This window comes from Hypanus sabinus, unplaced genomic scaffold (genome assembly GCF_030144855.1).
Source record: "Hypanus sabinus isolate sHypSab1 unplaced genomic scaffold, sHypSab1.hap1 scaffold_129, whole genome shotgun sequence".
NCBI classification, from domain to species: domain Eukaryota; kingdom Metazoa; phylum Chordata; class Chondrichthyes; order Myliobatiformes; family Dasyatidae; genus Hypanus; species Hypanus sabinus.
The window spans coordinates 283909-306000 of NW_026779356.1; the positions used below are offsets into that span (position 1 = coordinate 283909).

General features: G+C 43.9%; 1 non-coding gene across 1 annotated transcript; it reads left to right on the plus strand.

Annotated features, from left to right (window-relative positions):
- The first annotated feature begins 3899 nt into the window (after window positions 1-3899).
- On the plus strand, window positions 3900-4013 carry trnal-caa (transfer RNA leucine (anticodon CAA)). Its single transcript has 2 exons — window positions 3900-3937; window positions 3979-4013. It is a non-coding gene; the product is annotated as a tRNA-Leu (tRNA).
- Window positions 4014-22092: the final 18079 nt, after the last annotated feature.

Sequence of the window (22092 nt, forward strand, 5' to 3'; positions counted from 1 at the left end):
GTTACTCGCTTTATCCAGATTTCCCTTCTGCAAGATGGAGCAACATAGCTATTCCCCTGTCCCACAGTGTCCTTGGCAATCCGGGGCATTGATACATTGGTTAAGACCGAGCAATCTCATCTCTGCCTCTCTATCCTCAGGCAAATCCCATCAAATGCTATAGTCCATGATTAATATTACAGGTCCACTTTTATTTTAACTCCCACTTTATTTTGTATTGTTTATTTGAAATAAATTGACTTGATTAGTGACATCATTCATATACATGACGGTAAAACGTTTTTGAATACGTCTTCGTATAAATGAGCAACTTGCAATTGTTGTATTTTCTAAGCAGAATTATGTACGCCAGGATAATCGTTATAACATAGAAATACAGTTGCGTCAGCATTAATTAAACCGCCTGATGGCCTGGTGGAAGACATCCCTTAGCTTTCGTTTGCGGCATTTAAAATGTGGTACAGTTTCCCGGATGGTAGCAGCTGGAACAGTTTGTGGTTAGCGTGACCCGGGTCTCTTATGATCCTTAGAAACCTATATACACACCTGTCTTTGTTTACGTCCGGTATAGTGGGAATTCCATATGTACAGATGAGCCTGGATGTTAGAGTATTGCGATGGAGCGAAGTACAGTGTGCATACCAGGCAGTGATGCAGCCAGTCAGGATGCTATCAATCGTTCCACTATGGAAAGACCTTAGAACTTGGAAACCCATACCAAACGTTTTCAAACGTCTCAGGTGAAGGAGGCGCTGTTGTGCCTTTTTCACCACAGAGCTGGCGTGTACAGACGACTCGAGATCCTCGGTGATCTTTATGCCGAGGAATTCGAAGCAGTTCATCCGCTCAACAACAGATCCATTAATGTCAATAGGAACTCAAAGTAAGAAGCAATTCCAGTGGTCACATCAAACACTGTGCCAAAAATCTTCTGTTTGGGCTTTCCCGAAGCTTCGTACTATCCTCCACTTCTAGTGTTCCCGATGGTGAATTCTCACTCTGAACGTCAACCCATCTGCGAGCGTCTTGGCAAAGGATGGGAATATAAGTCGACACTGAGACCCGTGTTTAGGTAGGCGATAAGGAATAATTGTTAACATAATTAGGACACACAGTAACGCCTTTAGCCTGGTTTTCACTTGAACATTCATGTTTTATTCAATATTTGTAATCATTTATCAATTGTATAGAACTTCATTTTTCCCGATTATGGAGTGTGGACCAAGCTCCATAATATACGCCATTGGGCTGCTGCTCAAATAAAACTATTGTATGTTTGCATGAATTTTGTGTATTAGTGTTTGTAAAAGAATGTCGATTTGGAACAGTGCAAGCCGAAGGAGAGTGGTCATTCACTGAGTACATGTACAGGTATTTGGCTCATTTCTGAACGCGTCCCACTTACCAGAAAACGTCCGTCTCCAATCGACACTTGTTAAGTGTTTTTGATACCGTCAAAATTGACCTTTCTCCAATGAAAATTCTCAACGCACGAACATCAATGAGCAAAAAGCTCGTTTACATATTTACATTGAAACCAATGGCATTGTGATCACCAGTTATGAGTTCGTTAGATCAAGCTTTTATCTCTTGCCCCGACTCATTAATTTCATAATAGTATATCAAGTATCGCAAACGCTCTCGGCAGCGAGTAAATGCACATTTTTTAAAAAATCCTGAACACATTGGACGATCTCCTAACGCGGGGCCGAATGGTCTACTTCTGCACTTATTGTCTATTGTCTATTGTCATATAGTCCTTTAAAAGTGTGGAATTAACAATCAACGTGCGGAATGTTAAAAACACCTACTCTAACAACCGTAATGATTTGCAATAAACAGCGATATCTCCTCAACATTGGCCGTCTAAATACTATTGACTATTGGGTGGGTAGTAAACTATCACCATTAACGTGATCTTACCTTTCCTCTTTTTCAGTTTCACTCATAAAACCACAATAGTTTAATTCTGCATCTGTCCTGACTGAAGTCAGCCGTGACATTTTCGCTGACTATTGACGCTACTTTTCCTGCTTTAGTCCATCCCGCTCTATCACTCTGAAACAAAGAAACTCAGTGATACTGAAATGCCAGACCAGACTCTTCTGCAACCAAGTCTCATTAACGGCTAAGTTACCATGATTCCAGGTTTTGATCCTAGCCCAGAGTTCATCGACTTATTCTCCGATACTTCTGCGACTGAAGTATACGCAGTGCAGAGCACTAGTCGTACCTTCCTGCCGTTGTGTGAGATCTTATCAAAATGTCGGTACAATCTCTCCACTGACTGTTCTGGCACGCTCGTTCCCACCTCCCTACAAATGTTGTTTAAACTTAATCATGCAGCGCTAGCTAACCTTTGGCAGGATATTATCATTTCTAGTTCACGTGCAAATCATCTTTATCAATGGGTCTCAGGTTCCCTGGAAGAGAGATCAATGATCGAAAAATCGTATGACCTCCCTCCTGCACCAGACCATTAGCCACGTGTTAATCTGCATCATATTTCCTGTACTGGTCTGATAAGGACGCGGCACGAGTCGCTGTCAGAACCCCGAAGATCCTGCCCTACATCTCAGCACCTAAATCTCTGAATTTCCATTGCAGAAATTCGTCACTGTTCCTACCGATGTCATTGGCACCGAGCTGGAGCCAACCCCTGCCGACTCACGCTCCTACTGGAGAATGTTCAAGACTTAATCGAAATTGTCCCTGACCCTGGCACACGGGGGGCAACATACCATCCAGGAATCTGTTCTTCCCTTACCAGTCTGAGTCACAGACCATACTCAGTGCCAGAGATCCGACCTCTATGTGTTTCCCCGTCCAGGTCATCCAACCAGAAACGGCATCCAGGTGTTGCTGACGGTGATGGCCATAGAGATAGTCTGCACTGGGTCTTTAAAACCTTTTTCCTCCTGATTGTCACCCAGTTTTCTGTGTCCTGCACCCTGGCTGTCCTATCACTCTATATGTTCCGGTCCATCACGTCCGAGGCTCTGAATGAACCGGAGTTCATCCAGCTTCAACACCAGCACCCCAGGGCGGATTGTTACACGCTGCAGCTGTGAGCACTTCCCGCAGGTGTCGTCATCAGGAACTCTGGAGGCCTCCCCGTCTTTCACATCCCGCGAGGAGCCTTTTACTGAGTCGATGGCATCCAGAGCCTGTCCCTGCCTTATTTTAATGTGTTCAGTACCGTTAACACTGGATCAGAGAACCTGAGCGAATTACGTTCTCTAAAGCGTCTCATCTCTCAGAAAGGCCGCTGCTCTGTCGTCCAAAACACATTGTTTCTGTTTCCTCTCCGACAGATTAAACATTGTTCTACAAGCCTGAACAACATTCTGACTGTAATAATTCATCCATGACGGAATGATGAAACAGACACAGGAGATCAAACGGCCTTTCTGCACGATGTCTTATGTTCTTGCGAAACTTGTCACATCTTCGCTTTCTTCCACAAGCATCAGATTACTGGGACTTGTCGTCTACATACCAGATTCCATCTGTAAAGCAGCGCTGCTCGGTATCATTGAACAACCTGTAATCAGTTTCTGTTGACATTGTTGCGATCAACTCCCACCCAGTTTGCAGATTCAGTCCTGATTATTAACGTTTGTTTCTCTGCTTCCCTAAATGTAAAATTATTGAGTCTTCCAAGCATTCTCATCCATCTCAGCAAACATCCTTCACAAATTCTTACCGAGACGCGTCTCACGAGTCTTCGATTTGGAATTGTTTTACAGCTTCACTTTCCACAGAAGTTGCCTAAACTGAGAAAATTGTAACACTCTCGCTTTCATTTCCGATTGGCAGGACGATATGTGTGATTGTGTGTATATAACTTTGCTTACAAGTCAGGCATTCATTCCGTTCACAAACACACATCAAAAGTTGTCAGGTTGGCCGAGTGGTTTAATGCGCTAGACTCAAGGAATGAAAGTCCTTCAGACAAACGGGAGTGTTCTGGTCTCCATCTGGGGTCGTGGGTTCGAATCCCACTCCTGACATAATTTGTCTTTAAGCATTCAATCGAGGCGATGTTATTTCTGCAAACAAACCCTGGGTTGTTGAGGTGGATTAGAAAAACTGTTGGAAGATTATGTTCTTGACACTGTTCATCGCATTACAATAGATCACCGTACACCGAACTGTGGGTAAGTGATTTATTCAGAAACAATTTCACGGTGAAGGATCTCGTCCCGAAACGCCGACTGCTTACGTCTGTCCATAGATGCAGCCTGGTCTGCTGAGCTCCTCCTGGCATACTCAGCTGATCAATACAGTTTCTAAAGTGAAATGATTGGTCGTCGGAATATTCAATGGGTGGGCATGTAGTGTACACTATCACCTTTTGATCAAAAGTCCGGTGTCGGATGGGTAGTAACTGTTCTTGAACGTGGTGGTGCGAGTCCTGAGGCTCTTGTACCATCTACCCAATGGCAGCAGCGAAAAAAGAGCATGGCAGGACGGTGACGACCTCTGACAGTGGATGCTGTTTTTCTATGACAGCGTTTTATGTGGATGTGCCTAATGTTTGGCAGTGCTTTTCCCGTGATAGACTGGGCAGAATTCAATAAACTTTTTAAAGATTTTCCTTCAAAGGTACGGTATTTCCGTACCCTGTCTCAATGCAGACAGACAATATACTCTCTACGAAACCTCTATAGAAGCTCATCAAGGTTTTTGATCTCATGCTGAATCTCCGCAGTCTCCTTAGAAAGCAAAGGATAAAGTCATTCCAACAATTTAAAGTTCCAGACGCGCCCCGCCTCTGATCCTTCAAGGAGAACTGGCTCAAAAACCTCTGGTTTTCCCTCTGCTGAAGACAACAATCAGTCCTTGGTTTTGCCGACATAAAGTTATGGATTGTTGGCACATCGCGTTTGAAACGATCCCCTCTTAGTTGAAATGTATGCCCTAAGAGAGGATCGTTTAAAGACTTGTAAACCCTGGAATGGAGATAACTTTTGCATGCACTACCAATATCTTTGCCTGAAAATCTAAGAAACGTCTGTCGGATTCCGCCTCACCTCCGATGCTCCAGAGAAAAAGAACAAGTTTGACTAAACTCTCGTTATTGCACAAACCGTCTATTTCAGGTAGCATCTTGGTGATGCTCTTCCGCACACTCTCCGAATCCTCGTCATCCTTTCTCTGGAGGATGGCCTGAACGGGGTGCAGCACAATTCCAGTGTTGTGATGCTGTACGCTCTGATTTTGCACATGCTCGCAACCTGAGAAAATGCATCACGTCCATATTCATTTAGAATCCCAGGATGTAGAGTGTTTGTATGTATACCCTCTCATCAAAGCAGTCATTCAGACTATTCCGAAATTCAGCTGTTTATCTGGCATGTGGAGAGAGTACTGCAGAGCGGTCAGGGTGGCCGAGTGGTCTAAGGCGCCAGACTTAAGGCGAGTAAGTCGCATCCTATTAAACGCGAGTGTTCTGATCTCCAACTGGAGGCGTGGGTTCCAATCCCACTCACGACAAATACTCTGTTTTCCATGTGCTGTTTTTTATAATGTAATCACTGTAATTTTACTGCAGCGATCAAAGCGTGGTATGTTTGGGAGTATGAGAAAGACACAATTAACATAAAGATTTTGTTTTAGTCACAACAGAGAGCAGAACAACAGGTTACATGGGATTCGGGCTGCGGTGTTTGATGAGAAAGAGGCCTGTTTGAGAGTGTCTGCATCACCTTCTCAACCGCGGCTGTTTATTGGACAGAGTGACATCGGGGCCATTCAGACACGTTGCTGGTCTCTATATTGAAAAGGCATTTTACATCGACGTTCTCAAACGTGCATCTGCCGCGGAGCTCCGTAGCGTGTGCTTAACACCTTTCTGGATTTGGGAATATCGGATTGTTCATTCTGGACTGGATTATATTCACTTTCCATTGTTTAACAGGCCACTCTTCCCTGTTTTGCAATGCAGATATTTTAAGTCGTACAGCATGGAAAATAGCCTTCGGCCCAATTGTTTCAAAGTTCAAAGCCGAAAGTAAATTTTGCATCACAGCATACCTGTATGCATATATCACCATTTGCAGCAATGAGATTGACATTCCTGCGGGCATCCAAGAAACACAATAAAATCCATGAAGGACCGCACTAACAGGACGGTCAAAACACTCAATGAGTACAACACAGCAATTTGTGCAAAGTCAAGTGATAGAATAATGGTAATAGCAATATTAATTGTTATTTTACGTAATAATCCAGGGCGACTATGAAGCTCACTGGAGTTTGTTTAGATTTAACCTCTCTCAGAGACAACAGATGAATTACACATTGACAGAGGATCGAATATGCACGATTTGAAATTATTCACGTAAAGCTGAAACACAATACATATAGTAAATTTGATTTCAAAAGCTATAAAAACAAAATCTGGACAAAATAAGCGTATTAGATTAAACATAATTAGAGTTGCATTTGAGGTTGCATAATATATAACGGGACTGCAGGATACAGTACAACCGATGGATGAATACTCTTATTTTATGTGTTAATGACTTGGATGCTGGAATTGATGATCATACGGACAGGTTTGTGGTCTAGATGAAGATAGGAGAAGGTGCAGGAAATCTGGAGGAAGTAGAAAGTCTACAAAAGGACAAGGGAAGATGAGGAGAATGGGCAAAGAAGTGGCAGACATAAAACACTGCCACGAAATGTATGGTGCTGCACTTGAGCAGAAGAAATAAAATGGAAGGCTATTTTCTCATCGCAGAGACAATTGGAAAATCTGAGGTGCAAAAGGACTCAACGTTGTTCGTCCAGCATTCCCTGAAGGTGAACATGCAGGTTGCGAAAGTGGTGAGGAAGGCCAATGCGATGTTCGCGATAATTTCCAGAGGAATGTGGTATGGATGCAGCGATGGAATTTTCAGGTTTTAAAATGCACTATTGAGGCCTTACCTCGAGTATTGTGAGCAGTCTGGAGCCCCTTGTCTGTGACACGTTGTGCTGTCACTGGAGACGGTTCAGAGGTGGTTTAGAAAATTATTCCAGGGTTGAAAGCTTTGTCATGCGAGAAGCATGTGCTGGTTCTGGGTCTCCACTCAGGGGAATTCAGGAGAGTGAGTGTTTCGCGCATCAAATCACCCCTTGGACAGTCTCTATCACTCGTGTCACCCAGCTGACTACTGGACCGTCTCTCCCGGTGTCTGTCACTTGTGTCTCCCGGCGGCTTAGGCGCTCCTGCTCTATGACTAAACCTAGCTTCCCTCTGTTTCATCAGCTGCGGATGAATGTTAGGAACCCCCGCTGGGACCTATCAGCGAGACCTCTCTCGGAAAGGGATGCCCTCGGTTGCTTTAATACTGTGGCAAGTACTCTTGGAGAAATCAAACTCAGGACTGCCAGTGGAAAAGGCGTCTTCACGTTCCAACACGTTATCAGTTAATCTCCATTTCCATTCCTCGAACTTTTCAGTAAATGTAGGGTTTCCGGTCGCTCTAGTTGCTTCCAGAACGTAACATGACAGGTTTAGACGGGATGCACCTCACAGTTCGTCCTTTCCGCTCATAATCCTACTTAGCAGGAAATTGCACCGCCTTTAAAGCAAATCTGAACACCTGGTGAATGGACACGGTGTTCAAAAAGTTCTCTCTACTTCTCTCTTTGCTTGCTCCTTGGAACATTCTCACAAGAATAAAAAAGTTCCATCCGTTTCCATAGTCTCAGTTACTCCAACAGCTGTTTCCATAAATGCCAGCTTCCACGAAAAGTAGCCATTGTATGGGTACTTACCAGTAATAAGCCCCGGAATTCCAAGGGCACTAACAGGCACCAATGGCAAGTACGTGGACACGGATTGTAAATGACACTAGAAGACACTAGACACAAGGATATGATAGCACAATACAGAACATTCGGCGCTCGATTTGCAGCCAAACCATATATTTCTTTCATCCATTTGCCTGTGCAAGAGGCTCTTAAATACCCTTAATGTTTTAGCCACCACAATCCCTGGCAAGTCATTCCAGGCACTTACAACCCTCTGTGTAAAAGGAAATACCCCTCATGTCTCCCATAAACTTCTCTCCCTTAACTTAATTGTGTAGGTATGCCCTCTGGTGCTTACTATCTGTGCCCTGGGAAACAGGTACTGGATAGCGCCTTATCTATACCTCTCATAATCATGTAGACCTCTAATAAAGACCCCTCTCATCCTTCTATTCTCCAAAGAAAAAAGTCCCAGCTCTGCTAACCATGCCTCATAACACTTGTTTCCCAATCCTGGCAATTTCCCTGTAAATCTCCTCTGCACCGTCTCCATAACATCCACATCCTTCCTATAATGAGGTGACCAGAATTGAATACAATACCCTAAGTGTAGTCTCACCAAAGTTTAGTAGAGTTGCAACATGACCTCTCTACTCTTGAACTCAATCCCCCTATTACAGAAGCCTAGCATCCCCTAGGCCTTCTTAACTGTTCTATTAATCTATGCAGCGATCGTGAGGGATGTATGGATTTGAACCCCAATGTCCCTCTGTTCATCCACACACTTAAGTAACCGACCATTAACACTGTACTCAGCCTTCTGGTTTGTCCTTCTAAGATGGATCACCGCACAGTTAATCAGATTGAACTCCATCTGCCACTATTCTGGCCAACGCTGCAACCTGTACATACCATCTTGTAACCTTCGACAACCTACAGCTCCATCCACAACTCCTCCAATCTTCGTGTCATCCGCAAACTTACAGATACATCCTCCTGCGTCTTCATCCAGGTCATTTATAAACATCATAAACAGCAGGGGTCCCAGGACTGATCCTTGTAGCACTCCACTAGTCACCGACCTCCGGGCAGAACACTTTCCTTCCACAATTACCCCCTGCCTTCCTCCAGTAACCATTTTTTATCCCAACAGCAGGGATTCACTGATCCCATGCCTCATGACTTTCTGGATGTGTCTCTCGTGGGGGACCTTGTCAAATGCCTTGTTAAAATCGATGTAGACATCTACCGCCCTACGCTCATCAATTTATTTTGTTACGTCTTCAAAAAACACAATTGGGCTCATGAGGCACTATCTTCCCTTCAGAAAGCCATGTTGACTGTACTTCTCCAAATGCTCGTAGATCGTGTCCTTAAGAATCCTTACCAATGGTTTGCAGACCACCGACGTAAGACTCACTGGGCTATAGAAGGTCTCACCAGGTTTCTCTGTTACCTTTTTAACAAGGAAACTACATTAGCCGTTTTCCAGTCCTACGGCACCTCCCCTGAAGCCAAAGAGTATTCAAAGATCGTAGCTACTGCTCCAGCGATCTCTTCTTTCACTTGCCACAGCATCCAGGGGTATATCTCGTCCAGACCTGGGGATTTGTGGTTTTTAAGAAAATCCAACACCTTCTTCCTTAATCTCCACATTCTCCAGCACACAGGCCTGTTCTATTTCGACCTCACCCTGATCAAGATCCTTTTCACTTATGAACACTGAAGCAAAGTATCCATTTTGTAACTCCGCAACCGCCTGCGCCTCCAGGCACATGTTGACCTCCTTATCCTTTTGCGGCCCCATCTTCATTCTTGTCATCGTTGCTCTTCACATACGCATAGAACACCTTGGGGTTTTCCTTAATCCTAGATGCCAAGGCTTTCTTATGCCCCCTTCAAACTCTCCTAAATCCTTTCTTAAGCTCCTTCCTGGATAGCCAATATTTCTCATGAGCCTCTCCTGCTTCCTGCTTCTTGTATCTAACATATGCTTTCTTCTTTCGCTTGACGAGTTGCCTCACGTGTTTTGTCAGCCACGGTTCCCTTTTCATACCACTTTTTCCTTGTCTCAGTGGGACAAACCTATCCTGAACCCTGTACAAGTGTTCCCTAAACTTCCTTCACATTCCTTCTGTGCTTTCACCTTTGAACATCTGTTTCCAATTTACTCCCACTAGTTCCTGCCTCATCCCTTCAGTTAGCCATTCCCCAGTTAAGCACTTTCCCATTGCCTGTTTATCCTTGTCCATAGCAATGCTGAAGCTAAGGGGGTTGAGGTCACTCTGACCAAAATGCTCTGCCACCTGATCAGGTTCATTACCTATAACTAGATCCAGTATGGCTTCTCCTCTCATCAGCCGGTCCACATACTGTATCAGGAATCCTTCTTGAACACACCTGACAAATTCAGCCCCATCTATCCCCCTTGCAGTCAGGTGGTGTCAGTCAATATGAGGGAAGTTGAAATGACACATAACTACAACCCTGTATTTCCTGCACCATTCTAAAATCTGCCTGCTTATCTGCTCCTCGGTGTCCCGAGGGCTATTTGGGGGTATATAGACTACTCCCAGCACACGTGATTGTTCCCTTCCTATTTCTGACCTCCACCCACACCGACTCTATGAGATGCGTCATGTCCGTCTGTGCGGCTGGGTCAGACTGCGCTGTCTCTGTTAGAATCAGTCAATGTTCGGTTGCAAAGTGTGTGGGACGGCAAATTGGGGAATAGGAAACACACACGGGGAATTCAAAAAGCACTACGCTCCAGACAGCCCGTATGGTAAGAGAAACCAGTTAACACTCGGGTCAGCTTTCTGTCTGAGAACAATTCTGAGAAAGGACTCTTAACCTGGTTTTCCACATATTCTGTTTTGTCTGGATAAGTGTTCCCAGCATTTCCTGTTTTTCTGTTCATTCCTTCGGCTGTTCCATTGCTGACAGGGAGCGTCAAGGAAAATGAAGGCTGGGAAATAGAATAAATACAATAAAGTGGAAATATTACACAATCCACTCAAACCGTTGCATTCGCTGCTGCTCAATATTTTGTAAACTTTTCCAACGAACCTGGTGGCGATTCTGATCCTGTCCCGGGGAAAGTGCTGTCTTTCCAAATGCGTCACTCGCTACCTGGTGGGAATGGCCGCGGCCGATCTAATGGCCGTTATTTCGAATCCGCTGTTGAAGTGGACTGCTGGGATTTACTTTCCCAGATGATGCTTGCGGATCAGTGCGGATCACAGGTGTGTGTAGAACCCTTCTAGTTAAGTTTTTACAGCACTGCGACCTCCGTCTGGCTGACTGTAGCTTTCACCGTCAATTGATTTGTGGCTATATGCTATGAGAAGCTGAAAGCAAAATATTGAAACGAGAGAACGGCGGTTGTGGTTGTAGGGACAGTGAGGGTGCTGGATTGTTTGAAGACTGTCCCCTGGGGCTCTGCATACGAGCCTGAAGAAATAATTGACGGTGTTCCCTGGTACTGTGTTGCTACAGCGAGCTACAGAAACTCTCCCTCAAGGTTGACATTTACACTGTTTCACTGCATTTTAACCCCTTGTGTACCATTCATTCTGATCTTGCTGTTCAATATTCAAACTGTCAGGAGGATTCCAGCGGCAAGTCGAGCTCGCAGAGGGCTCCGGGGACAAAAGAGTGGGAGAGAATAACAGGGACCGGGAGATTGAGACCCGTCGCAAATCCATTATTTTGCACTTCTCCAATTCTCGGACATCATTGGATAAAAGAACTGTTTCTTTCCCTAATTATTCACTAACTTGAACGCTGACTCTCAATAACTTGTTTCCAAACACCCCATGTACCTCTGAACCGTTATCTCTTTCCCAAAGTTAAAAACAAACAAAAAACATCTAGTTTGTTCCTCTCGGAGTGGATGGAATCACGTTTTCCCACATGTTGTCAAATTGCAGATGCTCACTCAATCACTTCTGTCTGCATCCACACACTCTCACTACCTATAGCCATACTGATTCTGACACCAAGCTCTGTAACTGCAGGAGACAAGAATATAATATACTTGGCCCCATATCCAAACTTCGATGTCGACAGCGAACAGTTGGGGACCAAGACGCATTCCACCAGTTTCCGTTCTAACCACATAATCCCAAATTGAAAGAGCCCCTTTTATTCCCATTTCTGCCTTTGACCTGCTGCTAGTTGTCAGTTCACACAAACGCATTATCCCGAACACCATGTGCTTGTCAGTATCTTTCCACTCACACCTGATACATTGTTTCCCAATTTCCCATCTGATTGCTGATTGTTCTTTCCTGCACCGCACTGGAACAACGAAAGCTGTGTTACAGTCCCCACCACCCAAAACAAAACCTCTCGTAGGAAAATGTCTCCTCCTGTAGGACACTGGTATGGTATACAATGGAAATAATGCCCACCTCTGTTTGCGTGTAACAGCTGTATTGAAAACGTGTATTTTGTGTTTGTGCTCAGTGTGGGACTGAATATCTCTTCTGTCTGTGCTGTCAGCACTTCTCTGTTCTCTAACACACCTTGCCAGTGAGAGAAGGTTGGCTGTTCAGTACCTTGTGCCTCGACCGGAGTAAAGTCGGAGGTGGGTGGGAGAAGGAAACTGGGCTAGCGAGGGGGAGGTAATAGTCAGACGGTTCTGTGAAGTGGCCAGTGCAGTCAATGCAAGAGTCAACCTGTCTGTCTCTTTGACGCTGTCTTTTGTCCCGGAATCTATTCATCTCCAAATATAGAGTACCATTTTTATTAATTAACCGGACTACCATTTCTCTGCCGGTTGAAAGAAATATTTTCAATGTTCGTTTGACCTCTTGCTGATTTGAGACGCTCATGAAAGTCTGTTACTTCAGTAACGTCAAAAAGGGCGAGAGGAACAGCAGTTTATGCAGCATTCTGTGTCTTTATCTTGTCCACAATTCCAGGATCTGCAGATTTTCTACAACATGGTCATCTGACCGTTGGCTGTGACGACATTGTTCTGTCCATTTTATCTCTGTTCTTATCTGTGTTTCTGTGTGTGTGTGTGTGTGTGTGTGTGTGTGTGTGTGTGTGTGTGTGTGTGTGTGTGTGTGTGTATATATATGTGTGTCTGCGTGTGTGTCTTCCTGCACGTGTATGTGTGTTGGACAATGTGTGTGGCCAGAATGGATGTGAAGTACTGAAGGGGAGTTTCAACTGGGAAACCGCAAAGAAAGACGTTAGGGATCGGACAGTGCTGTTGAACTCCTTACAGATGAATTAAACATCAGAAGTGTGAACTCAGTGAAAGTGGCTGCTCGGTGATAACATTCACCCTTTGGCATTAGAGCTCCACCACATGGGTGAAAAATGCCCAAGGTAACGCCCCCCAGTTTTGATGCACTTATCTCCAATCAGCCCGGTATTTACATCAGAGTCAACGGCGCAGAATTCAAGTGGTCGTTCAAGTCACTGTAATGAAGGAAGCTAGTCAGGGGCATAATCGTATCTCTGGAGACCGATCCTCTGTATAAATCGGGGCCGTTTGGGAAGGATCAGCTCAGGGTGTCAGCCGGAGCTGCAGAGTCAGGAGCAACAGTGGTCACACATTCTCACTGAAATGGTGTATCCAGTCATCTGGCGGATAGAGGACGTCTACTATCCTTTTATTTCAGCCTTTGGAATTCCCGGTAAGCAGCAGTGGTAGCAATTCCAATATTGTGATTACTTCTGTCGCTGGTTTCTACTGTTTCCACAGTTTGCTAATATTCCAATTTTCAGGAATTGAATGTAAACACAAAGATTGTGGATTGTGGCTTCCGGATCTGAGGACCGCTGCAGAAATGTCGCGATTCCCCCAAAACCTATGGAACGCAACGGGTCAGGCAGTGATCTCTCAGTTGCCTGTGTTCAATAATCGGGTCTTGTAGCAGGTCACCTGCATTTGGAAATATCGTTCCGCATATATTATACCAACTGATTCTGTACGTTTGTATGGGAGCGGTTCTCTGAGTTAGGTGTAACAACGAAACCATCGGCTCGTAGTATCACCTCAGCAACTGTTGGCAGTTGTATGTTGTTTCATGAAGGTCGCGGATCTTTAATGTGGACGATATCACTGAATGTGAAACAATTGATGGACAACACAATGAAGTCGTTGCTGAACAATTAACGCCATCGCGTGTTGTTCCATAGCTTTCAGTACTGTGAAATGTCTTCCCTGAAATGGATACTGTGGGAGGGGCCATGTCTGTCTGTGAGATTATGTCAGACTGCGCTGTGTCTGATGGTATGTGAATCTCTGTTATGAAGTCAGTGTAGCTGCAAATGGGGGGAAAGGAAACACACCCGGGGAATTCACGAAGCACGAAGCCCGAAGCAGCTTGTGTGGAAAGAGAAGCCAGTTAACACTCGTGTCAGGGACCTCACTGAGAACCGTTCTGAGGAAAGAATCGTCAACTGTTTTATCCACACATTCCTTTTTGCCTGGAGGAGTGCTCCAGCATTTTGATTTCGTTTCTTTCTTCGGCTCTTCTGTCGTTGACAAGAGGGTCATGGAAGTTAATGATTGTATAATGGAAAAATCCCGCCATTAGAGTCCGGCTTTATTAATTTCATCGAAACGAGAAGCGAAAGGCGCCGGCACAAATTGTTCCATTCATTATTGACTCTGAGGAGGTAGCCACACAGTTTTAGATTTCCCCTGCCACTTCAGATTTCGGTCATCAGTAGGAATCTGTATTCAGATCATATTGATTTAATTTTACTGCATAAACTCCTTTCTGTCTCCATCAGTTCTGCGACTGCACTCCACCCTCCCACCGGTAAAGGCAACAATAAAGTGAAAACATGAAAGGATCCGCTAACACTGCTGCATTTCGCTTAGTTCGTTATATTCCCTACAAGCTGTTCCCTGTTTCTTTTCCATTAACCTTGTTGGCGATTGTGATCCTGTCCCGGGGAAAGTGCGGTCTCTCCAAATGTGTCACTCGCTACAAGATGGGAATGGCAGCGGCCGATCTCCTGGTCGTTATCTCCGATCCGCTGCTGAGAGGGACAGCTGAGATTTATTTTCCCCGATCAATCCTGAGCATCACCCCGGTGTGCAGACTCCGTTCCTGGTTGATATTTGTGAGCACTGCGACCTCAGTCTGGCTGACTGTTGCATTCACCGTCGATCGATTTGTGACTATTTGCTGTGAGAAGCTGAAAACAAAATATTGCACTGGGAGAACGGCGGCTGTGGCTATCGGGACGGTGAGTGTGCTGGCCTGTTTGGAGAGTGTCCCCTGGGGCTTTGCTTACGAGACTAGAGAAATCATTGATGATATTCCCTGGTATTGTGCTTATACCGAGAACTACAAATCTTCTCCCTCATGGGCGGTATTTACCATGTTTCACCGCACTTTAACCCCTTGTGTCCCATTTTTTCTGATTTTGCTGTTCAATATTCTGACTGTCAGGCGCATTCTAGCGGCCAGTCGAGCCCACAGGGGGCTCCGGGGACAAAAGAATGGAGAGAATGACAAGGACCAGGAGATGGAGAACCGACGCAAATCCATCGTTTTGCTTTTCAGCTTAACCGGTAGTTTCATTATGTTGTGGGTTACACAGCTGGTATTTTATATCTATCAACAAATTTCAATAGGTTTTGTTTACTCTGTCACGGATCCCCGTTACATCACAGAACTGACATCGGGAATGCTGCAGGTTCTCAGTTCCTGCACCAACACGTGTATTTATGCCCTGACTCAGAGCAAATTCCGAGGGGAACTGAAGAATGCGGTGAAATACCCAATAAGTCGGATTTTGAAATTCATTAAACGTTAGAAACAAATGGTGTACGTTATGAGGTTTCAGCTACTATCATGTTCCCTATTCTGCACCCCAACCCCCCACTAACGGGTAAATGTAAAGAAGTTGATGAACAGTGCAACACAACAAACAGGAGAAAATCTGCAGTTGCTCCAAATACAAAATAACGTACAAATAATGAGGCGTCTCGACCCGAAACATCGACTGCCTTCTCTTCTCAACAGCTGCTGCGTTGTCTGATGAATTTCCCCAGCATTTTGTGTGTGTGGCTTAGAGTTTGCAACAAATGTTAACAGCCGATCCCGACGGTGTCACTGGCGCTAGAATCCCAGAGTACTTTCCTAAACCCAACAAACACCGCCCCCCCCCCCCCCCCGCAAACTTCCTATCCGATTAAATTGAAGTTTGAATAAAACCAGTTACCGCTGCTTCACGGTTCTATTGAAGCTGCCTGATCTGGAGATTAATTCCGTCTGTAACGAGCTCCTACTCCCGCCTAGGCGGTTCCTTCCTGAAGACACTCCTTATCCTCTTCCTGTACCTGCAGTCTCTTCTTCTCTCTCAACTTGAAGTGTCCGCCAGGAATAGAATTCAGAGCTTCAACTGGTTTATACATGTCGATACAGAGAGAGAGAGAGAGAGAGAGAGAGAGAGAGGGAGGGAGGGATAGAGGGAGGGAGAGAGACAGAGAGAGAGAGAGCGAATTAAATTAAATTTTTCTTCAATCTGTTCTTTGTTTCCTGGCTGCCTGTATAGAGACGGATTTCAAGGATGCATATAGAAAATATACATTGAAAATAAATGTACTTGGAACTTTTGAAATCTGATTCTGTTTTCTTAATTAAAAGCCAATCATATCGCTTCCCACTATATACTGTTTTTGCAATTTATATGACCCCAATTTTAACAGACGTATCTAACCTGCGTCTTCTGCAATACTCCCAGGAATTCCAACAGTGACGTACAGGCAAAAGAATCACTGAAGGTGCACAAACAAGTGGACAGAATGAAGGCATCCAATGGGATTCCTGTCTTTTGTAGCCCGGCACAAGAAGAGGAGTGTGAGGTTATGTGGCGTTCGGAGGAATGTATGCTTCATAAAGTAAAAAATCCGGAACACATAGCCTTTGTGGATTATGCAGGTAAGTGTTTAAGGACCATTTTCTTGAACACTTGATTCATCAAAGTAGCTGGCAACAGACCAAATGCTTAATTGGAAGAGAGAGATTTTCAATGATCTGCTTTCACACGATGGGCTCTGACTCTGCGTTGGGAATATGCAACAGAGAACTTCAACCGAACTGACCTGAAACATTCGAAAACATTGTAATAAATTTCTATTGATCGAGGGTAAAATAATGAAACATCATTTTACATGGGAAAGGGGTGAGGCATAGTGGATAATACTGGAGAGATTTCTGAAAGATTGGTCAACAGAAGGGATCAACCACTGTACAGCATAGAAACAGGCCCATCGGTCAATCATATGTGTGCTCCCACTATAAGATCTATCTATACTAATTAATTCCTTGCTCATTGAAATGTCTGTGCAAATGCCTCAAGAGTTGTAGGGTCATAAGACACTACTGCATATAACCATGCACTTTATCCTACCTAGAAACCCCGAACTATTAATCTGTCAATTCCTATCAACTGGAGCCGATCCAGAGAGCGAGCGAGAGAGTGAGAGATCGTAAGGTAGAACTCAAGGTAGAGAAAACGAGTTTGGGAGCTAAAGTGAAAGAGCGAGAGAGAGACAGAGAGAGAGAGAGAGAGAGAGAGAGAGAGAGAGAGAGAGAGAGAGAGAGAGAGAGAGAGAGAGAGAGAGAGAGAGAGAGGGAGAGAGAGGGGAGAGACAGAGAAAATGTCAGAGGCGGACAAACAGGCAGACGGACAGGCAGCCAAATGGACACACAGATCATAATGTTTTGAACCTAACAACAACATACACAGTTAAGGGAAATATGATCTAATCTGATCTTATCCTGATATCTATCAATATGATATTTGGCGGTGCCAACACTGTTCCTATGCAAAGAACTTGAATAGTGGCTTCAAATACTGTAAAAATATAGCAAAAATAAAACAGAAGCAGAAATGTGATGACAATCAAGAGAAAATCTGTAGACGGCATAAATTCGAGCAACTCACACAAAATGCTGAAGGAGCTCAGCAGGCCAGGCAGCATCTAGGTAAATTTATCAAATGCACGGAAAATCCGCTGAGTACCTCCAGCATTTTGTGTGTTACAACAGAAACAAAATAATTAATGAAACAGCGTTTCTGTTAATTCTGAAATCATGTTCGTTGGAGGATAATTAGAAAGAAGTCACAAAAAGCAACGATTTATATACAGAACGACCTGCTCGAGATGAAAGTGATTTGAGGAACAGTTCCAACACGAGGGCAGGGTGAAAGTTAGAGGCATAGTTAATGAAGTCAACGAGCTCAGCATGCCTGCATGAGGCAGCACCAATGCTGTCGTCGCCTCTTTCTATTTTTTCTTTTCAGCTAGTCCTGACGAAGAGTCTCGGCCCGAAACGTCGATAGTGCTTCTCCCTATAGATACTGCCTAGCCCAGGCATGGGCAAACTACGGCTTTTTAATCCGGCCCCGCAGAACTTGATGAAATTATATTAATAAACCTTGTTAACGTTTTTTTCCCCGCAATTCTGGCGTTTTCCCAACGGCTGACGCACTCTATATACATTGACCTTTGTTAAGGTGCAGCGTATGACTCCACATTTACGCTTTACTCTTGTTCGGCTCGACCTATTTGTGTGAACAGGCGTTCAGCGTCATGAACATCAACAAAGCTAGCCACAGATCCAAGTTAACAGACCAAAACCTCAGATCCATACTGAGAATCGCCACAACAAAACTAAATCCAGACTTTGATGCGCTGGCTAAAAAGGGAGGCCAACAACACTATTCCCACTGAAATTAAAAATAAGTTTCTTCGTTGTGTTATGTAAAAAATGTATTTGAAAATATCTTTTTCAATAAGTCTTACATGTTACATGTCATTTCTGTTAAGTGATGGACATGAGTAGTGCGCAGGGGCACGTACGTTCTCAAAATAAAAAAAATGCGCTCCAGATCAAATAACAGGATCCGCATACTGGCGCGCTCTCACTGTTCTGTCCTTGTGCGGGTCGTTGTTGAGTTTTGGCACAGGGGACAATTGAATAAGAAGGAGCAGGACAAGTAGACCTGCATCTCCTACCGTATTTGAAATAAAGACAGTCAGGAGGAGAGTGATGATGATAAAATCTTGAAGGATAACAGAACTTTCAGTGCTTTAAAATAATAACTGTTACTATTTTAAAAAGCTGTATTTTATTCATTTAATTTTCAGTTTTAAAAGTCATTTCAATAAATAGCTAAATACCATTGGACTTCAAAGACAGATATTTTGTTGTAATGCATTTATTCATTTTCAATTGAAATTAAAGCACATGTTTTCTACATATCCCATGATATTTTAGTTTCTCTTATGAGGTGTATTACCAAAACACTCCGTCCATCTGCTCCTGGTCCGGCTCCCCTGTCAAATTTTAGAACCCTTTGTGGCCCACACGTCAAGGATACACATTATATCGAAGGATAGGCAGAAAGTTAGAGGGACGGCTTTGTTCTGTTGTCTAAAGATTAAATGAAATCATTAGAAAGAGGACCTATAGGATCGGAAGTTGGCGATTTATTTTAGATAGACCTGTGATCGAATTCATCCTGAAACAAGAAGGAAAAGCTGAGTTACCAGAATTGATTGGGGGGGGGGGAGGATTCTAACAGTCGTAGCAATGACTGCGATTATGGAAAGGTTTTAGAAGGCACGCAATACATGTGTTACAAACAGAAGAAGTATCATAAAGGGAAAATGACAGAACTGTGTCGAAAAAGAGAAGACAAAGCCAACTTAATACTCAAACACTAGTCACGTAAAAGAGAAAGAATTAGTGCGGTTAGAGAACTGGGACGTTCTTAAACTGAAGGCAACCAAAAAAAGTCAATAAGAAGGCATTGAACAAATAAGAAATAACGCCAGCCAATCATATTAAAGGAGATACCAGCATTTATTTCGATATACAAAGTGAAAGAGAGAGAGTCGAGAGTGGATATCGGACCGCTGTAAAGCGATGCTGCACAGACAGTAAATGGGAACAATGAAATGGCGGTCGCGCTATAACATATTGCATGAGTTTTCGCCGTGGAAGACAGTAACAGTGTGGTGGAAGGTCCAGATGTCAGGATTCATGAATAATTCCACAGTCAGAGTTGTTAAGTTTCATTATGTTCTGCATACATACGAGTAATTTTCCTGTCACATTAGAAGTACTTCAATGCTACCTGATCCTTCATGGCAGCAATCGTTTAGTAGTCTCTTTATCACAGTAGGACATTAGCTGGTGCTCGGTGTTTAGCCCTCTGGATTTAGGACATTTGGAAATGTTTTCCGCAGACATGCCAAGGGAAAGGACTCAGCGACTAAGACTAGTAAGCAAGGGTTCGGAAATAGAGCGGGTAAATTGGACAGCAGGGTGGAAGCTGTTGACTTGTCCGTGCTCCACATGGGTGCCGGAAGTAGCATCAATAGAGCCGTCGATATACCGCTGAAGAATTTTGTAATGTCACGAGTGTAGGCCTGGAACATGGACTGCCCCACCTAACCAATGAAACCATGGTATTACTGGAGCCCATGCGGTGACCATGGTGTGAAGAAGGTTAATGAAGCCGAAGGCAAATTTAGAGTTGGAAATAGTTCTCGCAGAACAAGAAGTGTTGGCCATGAAGAAATGAAAATATGGAAGAAGACATAAAACTGGAATCAGCAAAGCAAGGTCGATGTAGACTAAGAAAATATCTTTGGTTTTGCCATTTTATTGGATAAAATAGAGAGCCGAAATTATTCAGACTGTGATGCAATCTTCATTTTCTGAACTGTCTTTTGATCTATCTATTTGCATATACTCTGTCCAGCCGGCTGACTGTTTAAAAATGTTCCTTTTATTCTTGTGAATACAGACACACAAAACATGAGAATTTTACCTGTGCTCTGGCTGGTGCTGAACCTAGAGAAAACGGGAATAAATGCTGCACTGGAAGCTGGGTCAGTGAATGTTGGGAGATCTCGACTCTTGCTGAATACTGGGTGTTCAGTACTTTCTCAGCAATTGGAGTTGAGACGGCGCAAAGCAGGGGCCTGGTCCTGGGCGGTTGGACTGAGCTCAGTTCGCAGCTTTTTTTTTAAGAACCGGACTACTGAGGTGACTGAATCTTTCAACGAGCTCTTTCACTGCTCGCTGAACACGGACTGAGTCACTGCGTAGTTAAAGGTATCGGTGCAGCAACTTAAGTTCGCTAACGCGGAGCCAACTTGTGTCAAAATATTTCCGGAACCAATGCTCGCCTCTTCTGCCCATTTGCGCGGTTATAGACGAATTATACGACAACCGTCAGCCACAGGAGGTTAAAGCTGCCAGAGGGGGTGAAGAGCAAAACCACAGACCTCTTCCTGTTCTCCATCTCTGGGTCTCTACTGTTCGCTCATTTACTCTGACCTCTGAGTCCCCTCGGGACACGACTGGCGACTAATAAGTGCCCGACCATCAGAATTATAGCGAATGGCAGCAGTGGTGTTAAAGCGGTATCGAACCAGTCAGGTCCAACCCTACATTTGTCAGTGAAATAACATGGCTTGGGATCGCAGTACCACGGGATATTTTCAATAATTTCCCATGTTCCATTGTGAAGTAAAACGGAATATTTTTCAAAGAATTATTCCAGTTGTTGTTTGCAAAACAGCCGCAGTTTTCTCGGTGCAACTTTTAGTTTTCAGCTTTTAGCTACGTATGGCACAAATCGATCAAATGTGAAAGTGACGGTGAACCAGACTGAGCAATTTGTGGTTATTGGACTCAATATGTCTGTAACAGCGCACACTGGAGTGATGTCCAGGAAACTCAGTGAGAAGTAATGATAATTAATTTGAAACAAGATAACTTCAGTAACAATGACAAACAGATCCGCCACCTCCATGTCCACCAGGTAGCGTCTGGTGCAAATGCAGATACCGCATTTACCCCGGGACAGGATGATAAACGCCATTAAATTTATTGGGGTGTCAAAAAAGAAAAAAAAACAGACATCTGTTGAACTGTCATTCATTGGATCTGAGGGCACATTCAAATCTCTTTGTGACATAATATGCATCAGTGCAGGAAGTATTTTAGTTCAGAAATACCAAGGTGTCATTGGTATGTTGGACTTATAGCCAAAGGGAGATGAATGCTTTGATCGAATCAGCAGAAAGCATCAATAATTACAATGGGTCAGAGGGGCATCTTCAATACTAACAAGAGGTTACAGAGAAAGCACGAATATATGATGGAGTTCATTTAATATTTAATATTTATTGAGATTCAGTATGACAGCATCAAAATGTAAACGGGGGAGAGCGAGAGAGAGAGAGAGAGAGAGAGAGAGAGATGGGAGTGAATATTTAAAGTATGTCAGAAGGAGATCGCAAGTCAACGAGATAGCGTAAATATTTCTGAGGGCTCACCG